The sequence below is a fragment of the Falco rusticolus genome, chromosome 3 (assembly GCF_015220075.1).
Source record: "Falco rusticolus isolate bFalRus1 chromosome 3, bFalRus1.pri, whole genome shotgun sequence".
NCBI classification, from domain to species: Eukaryota; Metazoa; Chordata; class Aves; order Falconiformes; family Falconidae; genus Falco; species Falco rusticolus.
Window position 1 is genome coordinate 86,674,876 of NC_051189.1, and position 15,128 is coordinate 86,690,003.

Genomic DNA, 15,128 nt, shown 5'->3' on the forward strand with positions numbered 1-15,128 from the left:
AAAGGTTGACAACCTGAGGTGAGGTCTTCAGTTGAAAAGCTTGAGCAATGGCAGCTCTGAACCGTGCCAGTCCCCAGGGCAGCAACCTCCTGGGTGGCACCATTGTGCCTCGCATATACTGAGCACTGCTAACAGTGAGCTGTTAAATATATCCTTTATAGCACTTCAGCCATGAGCGACCTCTTTGCACCCCACCTGGCCTGCGGGGGCCCTCATGGGCCTCTGCCCCACCAGTACTGCCTGTGGTAAAGGGGTGTACTGCTGCACCAAGCCCAGGCCTGCGCTGCCTGCCCCTGCCCCTGTTCCCAGGCCTCCCTCCCTGCCCTACTCATTGTCCTCCTCATCTTCCTCCTTGTCCTCGTCTTCTCCTTCCTCCTCCTTTTCCTCTTCTTCCTCCTCGTCATCTTCTTTTTCGTCTTCCTCCTCGTCTTCTTCTTTTTCCTCTTCCTCCTCCTTACATTCTTTTTCCTCTTACTCTTCCTGTTCTTCTTCCTCCTCGCCTTCATTTTCCTCTTACTCCTCCTCTTCTTCCTCCTCCTCCTCGTCGTCGTCTTCTTCCTCCTCCCGTGCCACACTCACCTCATCCCCCGCGCCCCACTGCGCCCCCTCACCTGGCCCCACCCAATCCCCTTGAGGACACGCCCCTTCGCCAACCCCGCCCACCGCACAGCCCCTCCCCTGCCGCCCCGCCCCACCCCTTCACCAGCCCAGCCATCTCCCCTCCGACGTCTCTATTGGCTCCCCCGGTGCCACGTGACGCCGGCGGCGAGCGGGGCTGGGCGGGCGGCGCGGCGCGGAGCGGGACGGCACGGCCGGAGCCGGCGAGCGGGTCAGTGCGCGGGACGGGCGCGGCGGCGCGGGGGGAGGCGGCGGCACGTGGGGTCGCCCGCGCAACGATATGGGCGGGAGGCGGCCGCGTGCTGCCCTCCGCCGAGCGGAGCGCGGGGCCGGCGCTGCACCGCGCGGGGGAGGCCGGGCGCGAGGCGATTCCCACCCCCCCTCCCTCCTCCCCCGGCCCGGGAGGCCGGGAACGGGGCGATCGTGGCGGGGGCGGGTTGGGATCGCGGCGGGGGGAGGCCGCGGCGTGGGGCGATCGCAGCGTGCGGGGGAGGCCCGCGCACGGCGCCGCACGCTGCTGGCCCGGCGGGGGTGGGCGGCGTGCGCGGCGCGGTGCGATACCCCCGGACGCGATGAGGGGCACCGTGCGTGGGGTGCCCGGTGCTACAGCCCCGGTAGCTGCACGGGGGGGTGGTGCGCGGGGTGACCTATGCAGTAAGTCCGGTAGCTGCATGGCGGGGGGCCGTGCGCGGGGTGCCCGGTGCAACAACTCCGGTAGCGGCGTGGGGGTGCCCGTGCACGGGGTGTCCAGTGCAGCAACCTCGGTAGTGCTATGGGAGGGCTGTGCGTGGGGTGCCCAGTGCTCCAGCCCCGGTAGTGGCATGGGGGGGGGTCGTGCGTGGGGTGCCCGGTGCAACAACCCCGGTAGCTGCAGGGGTGGGGGCGGTGTGCAGCGTGCCCCGTGCAGTAACCCCGGTAGCGGTAAGGGGGGTCCCGCTCAGCCTTGCACAGCGCACTAATGCTGGTAGCAGCAGTGGGGCTCGAGCAGGGCAGTGCACAGTGCAGCCATCCCTCTAGCAACAGAGGAGAGTTCTGCACCATGCAGGGTGAGGAGGCCGTGGGCGATGCTGCGGTCACGCACGCACCCCGTCAGGGCAGTGTGCACACCACCGGGGCAGCTCCGAGCGGCGGAGCACCCTGACAGGCACACGGCTCGCTGCACTACACGCTGGGTGTGATGCAGAGGGCAAAGCAGCGGACATGAACACTTCGGGGCTGCAAGGGGCCTCACCACCTGCACGAGGCCGGACGCAGGCCTCTGTGTTGCAGGGGCCCCCAGGGTTAAGCGTGTACTCTGTGCTGTCCAGTCTTGCCATCCCAGTGGACATTTCCCACCTCTGCAAGAAAACAGTGTCAAATGGACAGGGCTGCGGTCACTGCATCAGCAGTTGCAGTGGTGACAGCCTCTCCTGGACCATATTTGAGCATGTTTGTGTCGGGCTAACGAGCCTTTCGCAGGCCTGGCTGTGGCTTGGGGGCTTTGGGAGGCTGGTGGGCCCCATTGCGCAAGCAGGTGGGTTGCATAGCAGGAGGACACCCCATGCAATGCCTTTCTCTGCCGTAGGTAAGGTGGATTTTGCATGCGACTGGAATTACTAATCCAAGCAATTAGCTGGAATCTGCAAGTTTGTGCTGTTGCCAATTTCCAGTTAATTCAGTTATGGCTTCATCTTTCTGCTCAAAGGAGCTGAAACATAAACGGGGCGACTAAGCGTCTGGAGCTGCTGGGTTGGGTTTACATGCATACTTCTTGCTAAAGGAGGATCAGCAAGAAAACAGACTTAATGAAGTTATGTATTTCTTGATAGCAGTGGAAAATTATTAGCGTGGATAAATGGGGCTGGTGACTTTTTTGTATATTAAGTATCATCAATCTCCCTACCGTGTTCTGAGCTGGATTTAAATTCCGCTTTTATAATAACGGCTAATTTTTGGGTGTATCAGTGGTAATAGCATATGTTGAAAATGCTACAGGTGGATTTAAAGTTGATGGCTTTGTACACCCGCCAATACTCTGCACTGATAGTTGTATATATCCAGGAACTTATGTAGTGTGTTGTCACTGGGCTTTAGAGTTAACCATCCGGGTGCTAGCTGGTGGGAGCAGTTGCAGCACAGTCCCTGACATGGCTGCTTTTTGGGGATGTCAGATGCTGGTGGCAGCCACCAAATTTGACACATGAGCAAGTGAAGGAAGAGACTTTTAACCTTTGGTAAGTGCTCCAGCCTGAAGCGTGTTCCTTTGGGAAAGCGATACTTGGGCTAACTTCCATGAGGCTGAAAATAGCCATGTTACCGGAGCCCCACGAGCCTTCACCCCATTGGCTCTGCTGACAGAGAAGGCTGTAGAAGCAAAAAGCTTTCGTTATGGCTATTTTAGGTTTATTTTTATGTGTGTGTTGATAGCTCAAAAGTCACTTACCGGCTTCCAGTCAAGGTGGTCCCCGATGAGAAGCATCCACTGGGATTGGCCTCTGAAGTGCATTTCTTTGATTTGACAGTAGAAGTGCCTTTAGAAACGTCAGTAAAATCCCGGCATTTAGGCAAGTTTCCAGCTTAATCATCCCCTGCAAGCGATGGAAATCAGTGGCTTGAAATCCAACAGCACTTGATATTAAAATAGCAAGCTGTAAACGTTGGCTCCTATCAATAACTTTAATTATGGTTTGGGTTTTGTCTTAAATAGGCACACGTTGCCATAGGGAAATAAAAGTTTAGCATCCAGACGTGCTCAGCAGGGTGGTAGCGTCTTTGGACATGGTGTAATGTGCTTTTATAGCATAAATTAAAATAAAACAGGGGTTTAGCAGCATAGCGTGCTGTTGCGTAAGAAAATTGCAAACTTTTGGGCTGAGACTGCGTGGTTTCTGGGCATCGTGTGCCGTGGCACGTTGGTGGGTGGCGTTCCCGGGTAGCTTCAGATGGAGAGAGCGAGTTTTACCGCTCCGGAGCTGAACCCCGCTGGGGTTTTTCAACAAAGTGCAGAGGAGGCTTTGTGCGTGCCACTGATAGCCAAACCGAAAGCAAAAATAACCACCCATGAAAGTTGTGGGGGGTTTTTTTGTCATTGACAGAAAAGGAAAGTGCCGGTCCAGGGGCGGGTGTGAAGTCCCATGTTCGCTACACTCCAAACCCAGAAAATACTGATTGTGGCACGTGGCAGGGCTGTGCATGGCTCCCCCATGCATTTTGCATCTTTTCTTTTTCTCCTCTGATTTTATCTAAAACTAAGGGAGGGAAGCAGCACCCATCAGTCACTTAAATGTTCATTTTTGTCAAGTTACGCCACTTTGTGAACACAAGACGTGACCAGATTCCTGTGGCAAGGAGCCCTTAAAATTTCAACAGCTCTACCTATAAATATAGTCACCGTGAAAGGCAATCCGGCTTTAAAAAAATAACAACCAAAAACCAAAAAAACCCCCACCAAACCCCACGCTCTTTTTTTAGTCCCACTGTATCTGCCTGACTTTAGTGCAATGCAATGCATCTCCAGCCAGGTGGTGAAGGCGAGGCAAAGTGGAGCATTAAGTCTTTTAATTCCTCTTGCTAATTTATGAGAAGAATAGGTGCAAGCAGAGAAAAACAATTCATTTTCATTGTCCCGAGGATTTTAGCGAGTGGGATGGCGAGGCTGGCTCCATGCAGCCCCTACAGCTTTTGCAGAGGGACACTTGCTGATCGCTTGATGGTGGTGGGTCCTTGGGAGCTGCCACACCATGGGGCAGCCCAGGACACAGAAGGAAGGAGCTTGAAGCATCCCTTGGGTGTGAAGCAATGTCCCAGGTATCAATTAAAGCTTTTTTTTTTTTTTTTTAATAGTTAAATAAATAAAGAAAAAAGCCAGCTCCCACCTCACCCCAGAGGTGTCTGGGCTTACCCGGCTGCTCTCTGATGCAACCACGGCTGCCCGGGGAGCTTGGGGGCTGGTTTTGGGCATGCCCAGGGTTGCCCAGGAACAGGCTGGCCCCGGGAGCAGGTACAGCGTGTTCTCCTGGGCACTCCTCCACACCAGCGGGACCCCCCACCAGCCCCACATGACGCAGTGGGGCGATGGCCGCAGTGCACATCCTGGTGGAGAAGGCACCGCCGCCTGCAGGGCTGCGATTTAGGTGGAAGAACCTAAAAGGGGGTGTGGGGTGGGGGGGTGTCGTTTTGCAGCATAGCAATGCTTTTCGGCATGACCTGCGCTTGCATGGCAGAAATCCACCTTTGTGGCTGGAGTGGCACTGGCATGAAGCCCTCGGTCACTTTGCAGTGCAAAAACCTGCTGGGCTTTTTTGGATGAGGTACAAGCTGGAAAATGGGTGAGAGCAGGGCGGGAGATCTCGACGCGGCAAATTGCTGCGTGTGCAGTTCGGCGAAGTGCTGAGCCCGGGCTGCGCGGGAGCTGCAGACAGGCTCCTCACGTGACCGTCTGAATTTCAGATCATTGCTGGACCACTTTGCCAACAGCCTCTCGCAGCTCATCAGCTGCAATATCGTTTCTTTTTTCCCTTCCCCCCCCCTTCCCCTTTTCTTCCCCACCCTGTCTGATTTCCGAGGGATGAATACAGCACGGAGGGTGGCTGCAGCTGCACTGGGTCTGTATCCAAATGGTTTCCTGGAAGGCAAGTTTATTTTGTGTTTTTTTTTAATCTTAAATTACTGCAAGTCTCTTGTGTCTAGGCTGTTTGGATGTCAGGTTTAGTTTCCCATGACATCGAGTGATGGGGTGGGGGGGTGGGAAGGAGGGGCTGAATGCTTCTTTACATGCAGATATCTCTGCAGTGCTATCGTAGCCGATCGATGGTAAGCGAGTTCCCTCTCATCTCTGTGATAGTTCTCGGAGATTTCCTCTTCAACGTCACTGCAGTTAATAAGATGTTTTAACTTGAGAGCTGGGGGGCGATATGGTGCGTTATCGTGTTACAAGAAAGGGGGGGATGATGAGTTCCCGCACAGACTTGTGCTGGGGAAGATCTTATCAACGCAACCTTTCAGTCTGGGGAGAACAGCTGGGTTCGGAGTCAAACCATTGCCTTTCACCCTCAGTGAACCTGACCTGGCTGCATCTAATATTCTTATTTTATTATGACAATGATTAATTTTCCTTCTAATACTGAGATAAGCAACTCGGTCCTCAGTATCTGCTGCAGTGCTGGAGGCAAGGGTGCACCCTTTGGGCGTTTTTAAGCAGGCTGTACCTGCCTGGCTGGACTTTGGGGTTTTGTTTTGTTTTGTTTTGTTTTTTGTTCGCTGAAGCATTGCATGAGACCACTTGATGGCTTTTTGGTGGTGATGTTGCAATGCCTACAGAGCCAGAGCCCTCTCCAGGAGGGTCATTGATCGTGTGTTTTGTGTCCCGTGCGTGTCACTGGTTGATTATAGAGTTAATAAAGTCTTGCTGTTGTACGTGGCTTGATCAGAAATAGTGTCCCTCCCTGCCACGGTTTGTAAGGCTAGCTTGTTGAGAGCAAGCGAGTTGGTCAATAAATGCTTGGAGTGGCACCCTTGGGAGTTTTGCACCGAAATGGAAACGCCTGTGTCCTTCAGCCCCTCCCGCCTTGCCAAGTTGTTTTCTTCCCCCCCTTCCTTTTCCAACCTGCTACTCAAACCCTCTCCTTTCTGCTGTGTTTTTCCACAAGTGTCTTTCAAGCATGACAGCAGGGAAAAGAAAGCTGGTGTGGGGCCACAGGCACGGCAATGCAGAGGGCTGATGCCTATCAGCCCAACCCTTGCCTGTGGCTTTGGGGGCCCCCTTTGCTCTGGGTGACTTGGCGGCTGCCGGCTGGCTGCACTGTGCAGGTGCATTCACATCTGGGAGCCGTTGGTGGGCTCTACCCACCACCAGACCCATCCCACCTGCCTGCACTTCTTCCAGGGCTGCAACCTCATCTCTAGGGTTTGAGTCGCATAGCCCAGCCAGGGTGACCAAGGTGTCCCTGTGTAGGAGTGGAGCAGAGAAGGGCTCCATAGCTCTCTTGGGGCAGTGGGGTGGGCAGAGCGGCACAGGGGTTTTGCAAGAGGAACAGCCACAGCTCTGGTGGTAGCATCTTCCAATCTTCATGCAGTGACTGTTGCTTCCAGTCCTGCTAACGCTTAGCTGCAGACTTGCCATCGGTGATTTTGCTCAGTAACTTTTTTCTTTTCTTGTTTTTTAAGAACAAAACGCTTGTTAAAAAACAATGTGCCACCAGCACATTGGGATGTTGGCTTGGTTTTTTGGAGGCTGAGCCTCCCAGCTCTGCTTTTGCTCCAGGGAGGAAGCAATATGGTTGGGTCCAACTTTCAGCCCTCATTGCAACAGGGTCTTAAAAAAATAACCCTACCGCATCCCAGCTAAGCAAGCTCACACCCTCGTTGCTGGATGCTGGAGTTAATTTTTCTTGCTTTTGCTGTGCACAACAGCCCTCTCTATGCTGCTCCTGCAACCTGGGGTAAGGGGAGATTTGGGTGCAACTCCAGGCACTGCTGGCTCAGCACATGTTCCTGAGATGGGCGGCCACCCAGGGCCCCCTTCATGCAAACAGGGTCAGCAGCTGGGAAATTGCAGAGCAAAGTGCCTCCCTGGTAATTCCCAGCTGCCGTTAAAGCAGCTTTAAAATAAATTCTCTCAAAGAGCAATTCCAAGTATTTGAGGGTTTGAACTTTTCCAGAGAAGGGTTTGGGAGCTGCCGGCTACTGCGCTGCACCTTGGCACGCTGGGGAAAGGCGATGGGGGAATTGCCATGATTATCCCAACTTCTTGGGATACTTAAATGTATATATTGTGTTTATTTACTAGCTGCATGTGCAATACAACGGTCAGAAATGGAGTGCTGCTGGAAGCAAAGCTTGCATTAAACTGGGAAGATGGGTTGCTGAGCAGTGTCCTGGGCTGCAGGCAATGCCCAGGCTCAGTGACCCTCACCGTGGTGTTATACCTGGCCACCAGTGTTTACCCAGGGGCGCAGCCCAGCCAGGCGCCCCTCGCCACACATTCCTTAGCCGGCTGTGCTTGGTAACATGGGCACAACAGAAAACAAACTTTGCAGTGAGCCTTGCTCTCCCAGAGCCCCTGAAGCTTGCTTAAAAAAAAAAAAAAAAAAATTGCTTTGGAGCAATGTGGTCTTTTTTTTTTTTTTTTTTTTTTCTCATGCTCATGAAAATTCTCATACCAAACCAGTAACCTCCGCTGCCCCGGTTCATTATTTTTTAAGGTGGCGTTAAGGGGCATTTAAGGGAAGTGTAGTCCCAGCCTCTGTGTCCCCTCCTTTCCTATACCGTCAGTGGCAAATTATAGCTTTGTGCTTGGTTGTGTGGCAGGCAGAAAAACAGGAGGTTTGGTCAACAAACAGGAAAATTAGTTTCATCCCAACTTGCCCACCCCAAAAGGTTCTGGATGTGTCCACGTGCTGGTGCTCCCCAGGGTGATGGGGTGATGCATCCTGGGGGGTGCAACCAGCTGGTCATGGGGATGTCCCCCTGAGGCAGGGTACCCCGAGCTGAGGACAGCCAGGCTTTTCCTTGGGACGGTGCTGGGCTCCTGCCAAAATCCCCTCTCCAGGAGGCTGGTGATTAAGCCCATGATCCAGATCACCTCCTGCCCTTCTCAGTGCCCCAAACAATAGGGATGCTGATAGCAGGGCCACGTTGAGACAGGGAGCTTCCACCTCTGCCTGAACGTTCAAAAGGACTTGGGGATGAACTGAGCCAGTTTGGGATAAAACCACCCTAGAAACCCCATTGTAGCAGGGGTTTCCTCCTCAGGCACCCTTCATTGCCATGGCTCAGCCACTCGCAGCTCAAAACAATTCTGTTTGTGGGCTGCCCATTGCTCTGGTGGCTGCTTAATTTACTTTCTATCATGTATGTAATTGTTCTAATATTTTTGTTCTGCGTGGATGTGGTGGAGCTGTCTCCTGAGGTTGGAGAAAACACATCTTGCCTCTTAAGGACAGGTAGGGAAGCATGCACATTGCACAGGGAGGTTTGCTGTGGATGGGATAGCAGTGGGTGCAGTCCCAGCCCGAAGTCACATCCCCTGGACCACACACTTAGTTCTCTTTCTTTTTCTTTTTCCCTCCAAAACTAATCCCTCCAGCCCCTTAGGCTTTTTTTGTTGTTGTTGTTTCTCCTCTCTGAATTCCTTCTAATTTGCAGGCTCTCTGCCAGCATACAACGCACTATAAAAAGGGGACTTGTTCTTCAGTCTTCCCTCCAGTACACAGCATTTGCACAAACAGCAACACGCTTGACAAGTAGGTCTGATTCCCCCTGCTATTACTGAAATGCTTCTAAGGTGCTTGGGGAGTAGAGCCGCTGTCTTAAGACAAGCCAAGTTGAATTTCACAGAGAGCCCTGAGCGCAAATCCCAGCCAGTGTTTAAGCTCCTGTCAGCTGGAAAAACGGAGCTGTGCCTTTTTTTCTCCCCGCGCAGCTTCCCACTCTCTGAGAGCAAGCGGATGCGATTTGCATCCCTCTGTACGCCACCAGCTCAGGTACAGCTGCCAGGCGGGATGCAGGCTGTGGCAGAAGACCCATGTCCCGCTGAAGCCTGCCCCAGGGCCACCACCAATTTTTGCCTGGTCTGGAGGCTGGTGTCCCCCCTCCCCATCATGGTTACAGGCAGCCATGACACAATCCCCCTGTCGGCTTCCTTCTTAAAACTAATGAGCCATTTGACCCCAGCAGGTCCTCCGGGAAAGCCACTGCCGGAGCCTCGCTGCTCACATGGATATAAACTGCTCTCATTTCCAGCTTTATTTTATTTGTGGATGACTTGTACCCATTTGGCCTTGTTCTTCTTGTACCCAAACTGGCTTTTAGCTCAGATGGCTCTTTTCCCTGCTCTGGTATTTATCCTCCAGCGGGCTGTGCCAAGTGCTGTGGGTCTGCCAACCTAAATAACCCCAGTGCTGCTAGTTGAGAATGGATGGAGGAGGGGGTGTAAGGGCATCTAGGCTTCCCCACCCCTGCGGTGCAGACAGCCCCAGTGACTCACATCTGCAGCTTATCCTCCCATTGACTGGGGAAAATCCACCATGCTGCTTCTTGACACGCTCACCAGTTATGGCCCCAACTTACAGAAGGACACCCTAACCATCCTCTCACTGTCAAAAGCTCTTGGATTCAAAGCTATCATTTAATATCGTTAGTGCACTCCTCTTTTGCAATGCAAAAGCCATTTTGGTGGAGGATGGGGATTTTTTTCCTAATGCAGCCTTCAATAACATCTTGCCCCCTCCTTTGGGTTGGCAACCTCGGGTAGCAGCATGACAGCTCGTGCTCCTAACCATGCTAATCTTGTGCAAATCCCAGCACTGGGCTTCTGAAGAAGAGGTTTCCTGTGTACGACTGTGCCTGGCGTTTTGCTCAAAGGCTGAAGTGGATTTACACCACTTAAGTTCATCAGAGCGAAATATGCCTGCTGAGCCTTACCACCGGTCCCCTTTCAGGTGTGTTGGACCATCCAGGATGCAATATGTTTTGATTAAAACCCTACCAAAGGGGCTTGAAGCTTTGTGCACAAGACCTTGCAAAGCTCTGTGCTCAGCATGATGGCTGGGAGCCTGCTCGGATAAAGGAAGAGCTGTGAGATGTTTGTTCTGAGCCCAGGGGTGGTAATTTCTCACCTTGGGGGTCTCGTGTCCACCACCTGAACTTTTCACTGCCACATCTTTGCCATGGGTTTTCTTTGCACATTGATGCCTTTTTGCACTTTCTTTGGAGGCTCTGCTTATTCCTGGTGATGCCAAGATGCTGTTTTGCCTATTCTGATTTGGACCCCTGCCTTCTCCTTGGCAGGTGGAACTCAGCTGGTACTTTTGATGGAAAGAAAGATGTTCCATCATTCAGCACCTCCTTACTACTTCCAAGTTTTCCTTTAGTTAAGAACCTATTTTTGTTAATTTTTTTCATCCTGCCTAATCTAAACTGCATCAGCTTGTATCCATTTGAGGCAGGATTTTATATTCCCCTGCAGTGCCCTTCCATCATGCCGCAACCCTCATTAAATCATACATAAATTGGCATCATCAAGGAGGAGCTGGGCTTTGCAGTTATTAGCAGAATTATCCTCATCTCTCATGATTTCCAGTGAAGCTGGTGTAACACAATTCCCCCTAACGCTTGTCTCCACCACTGGGGAGAGCGATGTTAATGCAACACTGAGGATCAGCGGCAGATACCGGGAAGAAACCAGCAGACCCCATCACATCTTTCCACATTAAGTGATTCTTGACCCTGAACTCCTCTTCTTCAGGCCGTGGTTCTTTAGTACATCATGTCAGCCATTAACTTTCCACCCCAAGTCTTTTAGAGCAGCCCGTGGGCTCCTTTGCAGCTGCAGCTTCAGCACCGGAGTGCATCTCATCGTGCACTCATCGGTGGTATTGCTGGTTTTGCTTTTTGCTTTGTGTTTTCTCACCATCTAAATCGGCATCTATGGCGTCTAGCACTCATGATGGGTGCAGCTGATTTCTCCATGCAGTAGTTGATCATCCTCATTCCTCTCTTCCCGTTTATTTGATTTCTTGCTGTATTAAAGCCAGGAGTGGTCAGTGTGTGTTTTGCAACCTTCTCCTGTTACTCATTTCTTAGAAACGAAGGGGAAGGAACCACAAGCAATAAAGAGCCCGAGGTTTGAGGACTGGCTGTTTATTTGTGGAAGTTAGAAAGGCACTGACTGTTGAGGACAAGAGGAAATCCTCAGTGCAAATGTACCTCAATTAAATTCAGGCTTCTGTTAAGTCAAAACCGGGGGAGTGTAGCCATAGCAGCGGGAAAGGGGGGGATTTCCTCCTGCTGCAGTTTTAAATAGAGGTGTTACCACTGCCATTACTGCAAATAACACCTTAGCTTTTGCACCTCATTTTTGCATCCCCCAGGCTGGCTTTCATGTACTGTGCCTGGCTGGCACTGAGGGAGCAGTGGTGCCCATCTTGGTGGCATTATGGCACCCTTTACAGTGTGATTGCATGTGGCTGGTGGCAAGGAGATGGCTGTGAACCAGCCCCAGCAGTGCAAATGCTGGCAAGGAGGCTGAGACTGGCCATTAACTGCTGGGGAGAGGGGATGAGGAGCAGAAGAGTAGCTCGAATGCCAAAGCCAAAGCTGCTCTGAAGTCCAAATAGCACAAAAATAGGTGTCTGGACCATTCAAGAGGGTTTGAGGACTGTTTCAGATCTTCTCCCTCGGAAGCAGCAATTACCAGATGAAAGGGAATGTCTTCGACTAGGCTTCTTGGAGCATCTGTTTTGAATTTTGCACATTCATTTAGGGAACTGAGGAAGGCTGCTTGCTGAGTTGATGGCTGGGCAAGGCGGAGGGTGTCCTTCAGGGGATATGGCTTGTGGCTTACGAAACACATTTTGACACCAGGAGTGATTTCCACATCTCTCCTCCTTTTCAGACTGCGTTGTCAATAACTTTCCAAATCACTAATGCTGGGCACGAGCTGGATTTCTGCTCACAGGAGGGTGCCATCTCTGCACGAAGTGGAGAGCAGGGGGATGCGCAAGTGGTTTTCTTTTTCCGTTTTTCCCTTCCTTGCTACAGAGGAGGCATTGGCATGTAATTACCGCCAGCTTTAATCCAGCTAGACCAACTGTCTTTCTGGCAAATGCAAATACAATAGGAGCCAAAGGTTATTGCACGCCTTAAATAAAACCATTACAGCCCTGGGGCCTCACCCAAGCTCAGTCCACAAAGCATCCAGGACCGGCTCGGTTCAGTTTTCCTAAGCCTGGAAGACTTGGTTTTATGGCAATGACCCATAACTTTATTTTTTTTTCTTGGTTTCCCCCTGCAAAGCCACCTGCGTGCTTGCAGCCACCGTGGCACCTGCCAGGAGCAGCACATCTGGCCAGCATTAGTAAGCCTGCTGCAGGATGCGCTTGGTTCAGGGTTTTCTTGCTAAAATTACTAGCGGTTTTAATTGAAACTAAAGGCAGGCGAAGGCTTGTCACGCGGATGCACACCGCTGGCAGGCATGCACAGCTCAGCCCAGCACGTGGCTGTGACCAGCATCCTCGCGAACCGCTGCCAGATGCAGATCCAATGTCCTGCCCATCGCTGGGATGGATGAATGTCAGACACCAGGCAAGGTTCTGCTTGGCCTGGAGGAGCCACCCAGGAGCTAGTGCATCCCACCGGGTTTTTCTCCCAGCTACTGCTATGAACTGGGATTTACTCCGAAACCTGGAGGATTTAACTTTCTATCCCTAAGCATATACAGCCCAAAGTGATGCAAATGTATGACCTCACCCAAATCTCAAGAAGAGGTAAATATTGCATCACGCTGAGCTATTTTTATCCTTTGCCCCAGTCTGAGAGCCTCTGCCCAAGTCCATCCTGCTGCAGGGACAAGCCAGGCCAGGGAGGAGGTATATGGTGGGAAAGGCTTTCTCCTTGCCACCCAGTTTAATTGTTGGTGTCTCGGTGTTTGCAATATGATGGATGCTGGTTCTGCCCCCGTGCAAGACTGTTGTGGCCATTGACATCCCCACAGAGCTGCCAGTGGGGAGGGATTGGGTTTCACAACCCGTCTTTCCAGGCTCCCACAAGATTACTGGAGGGAGAGGAATGTGCTGGAGAAAATGTCCCAAGTGCTGTTAAAAGGCACAGCTTTCTCTGCTCCTTTTCTGGGACAGCCATTCCTTCATCACACCAGGCACCCTCTTCCAGCTGGCAGCCCCCCTGCTGGAAACCAGCCCTGTGTCACCTCCCCCTGCCACCCTGTGGTGCCTTTGCTCTCCTGGCCTCCCCTTCATGTGCAAATAATTGCAATCATGATAAGCAGGTTCTTTTATGAAGAAATTCTTTGCTTTTCCCTCACAGTGCTCCTGAGACAGAGCTCAGTCACTTTATATCTGGATAATAAATCTCCAGGACACACCCTCCATGCAGGGCAGCAATGCCTCTTAAATAATGGACCTGCCAGATGCTTGTTCTGTCTGAGTGAAGAGCACGCCAGCCAGTTGCAGCATCTGTAAATCATTTGCCAGGAGAGCCCAGGCAGCGTGGCAGTCTTGGTTGAATCCCTTTTGGCCAACCCTTTCGAATCGCGGTGAAGGTTTCTGGGCTACCTGGAGTGGAAACTGTGCTGTGGCAGCCAGCAGTCCTAGGGTGGAAGGTGCATCCCACGTGTCTCAGGAGGAAGGTGGAGAAATCATCCTCCTTGGTCCTCCTGTTTCTGAAAGGCGTGGCAAAGGCAAAGGTTGTCCATTTTCTTGACCCTGCTCTTTGCCTCTGCTGTTGCTTCAAAATGCTGGAAGCATCAGATGACAAGATCTGGTCCTAGGCAGTGGAGGGCACTGGGGAAACTTGAACTGGTTTGGTGTTGGGTCATCTCCTCCTGGGTGATGGGACATGGAAAAGGCTGAAAGTGGGGATGGCTTTCTCTGATGTGCCTTTTCTTTTGGGTCTTCTTTCGGAGCTTCACAAATGCAGTCCACACGTTTTGCTTCCAGCGAGAAAAACACCTGCAAATTCTCCACAGAAGATCTTATTGCATCTGGGTGTGATGGCTGGATCATTGCACTTGCCCTGGTTTCTCTCCCAGGCTAATTACAGGCCTCTTGGACTCTCTTGGGCAGCTTTGGCAGGTGCTCAACTTGTCTAGCTCCAGTGCCGGGGAGCCCCAACCACAACCATAAAGTCTTTCCCCAGCTATTAGGAAGCGGTTACGCCCCTTGGGCATCTTCTCATCGCCAGAAGCTGGTAAGTGGACAGGTCCTACACAAATAAACTTCTGAAGGGCAGGGAGTCAAAATATCCCTGGGCTTATTTGGTGGAAGAAGGTTAACCAGTGTGAAGTCTATGAATTGCTGCTGACCCACTGTTGTTGACAAAATAACAGTGTTATTAATTGGAGTCACAGGCAGACTACCTGGGGACATTTAGAAGGAGCTGGGCCATCACAAGGGCCAAGATCTCCCTGGGAGAAGATCTGTCTGGGCTCTTTGGAGATGCACGTAGGGTCTTGGCCATGCTCTGGTTTGGGTTCTGTTGCTGAGGATGAGGTGTGTAAGGGTCTCAGTCTCCCACAGTGGCCACGGGAGTGTGGGGACTTGCTGACAGGGGAGCTGTGGCAGAGAGGCACAGGAGGAGCCCAGGCACCAGGTGACTCCTTTAGAGTGAGCTGAAGTGGTCTGTTGATCAAGTTGATGGTGTCCCTTCTCATTGCATGGAGATTGGACAAGATGACCTTTAAAGTTCCCTTCCAACCCAAACCATTCTATGTTTTTTATGATGACTATAAAGAGACTCCTGGGTCCCCAAATTGAGGTTTCTGCCCTCAAGCTGAATCCTACCCATGGCATCACTGCATGAGCAGGAGCAACAGCTTCATCGTGAAGGTGATGTTCAGGAGTGTGACCTGCGCTGCTCTCATTGACGTGGGAGGCGCTCACTGTCACCTGCCATTCCCCCAGCCCGGCAGCTTATTTTAGCTTGTGTCAGGGCAGTGGTCAGTACGTGGCCTTGGGTGCCATCGCAGCATTTCAACTAGAGCAGAACTGCCATCATGGCAGCTGAGCCCAGCAAGC

General features: G+C 52.2%; 1 protein-coding gene across 1 annotated transcript in view; it reads left to right on the top strand.

Moving 5' to 3' along the window:
• The first annotated feature begins 729 nt into the window (after positions 1–729).
• The window catches only part of PTP4A3 (protein tyrosine phosphatase 4A3), a 43,911-nt gene continuing 29,512 nt past the window's right edge, over positions 730–15,128 (top strand). Inside the window, exon 1 of the mRNA XM_037379657.1 lies at positions 730–829. The gene's annotated coding sequence lies outside the window, so the exon portion shown is untranslated. The remainder of the gene's footprint in view (positions 830–15,128) is intronic.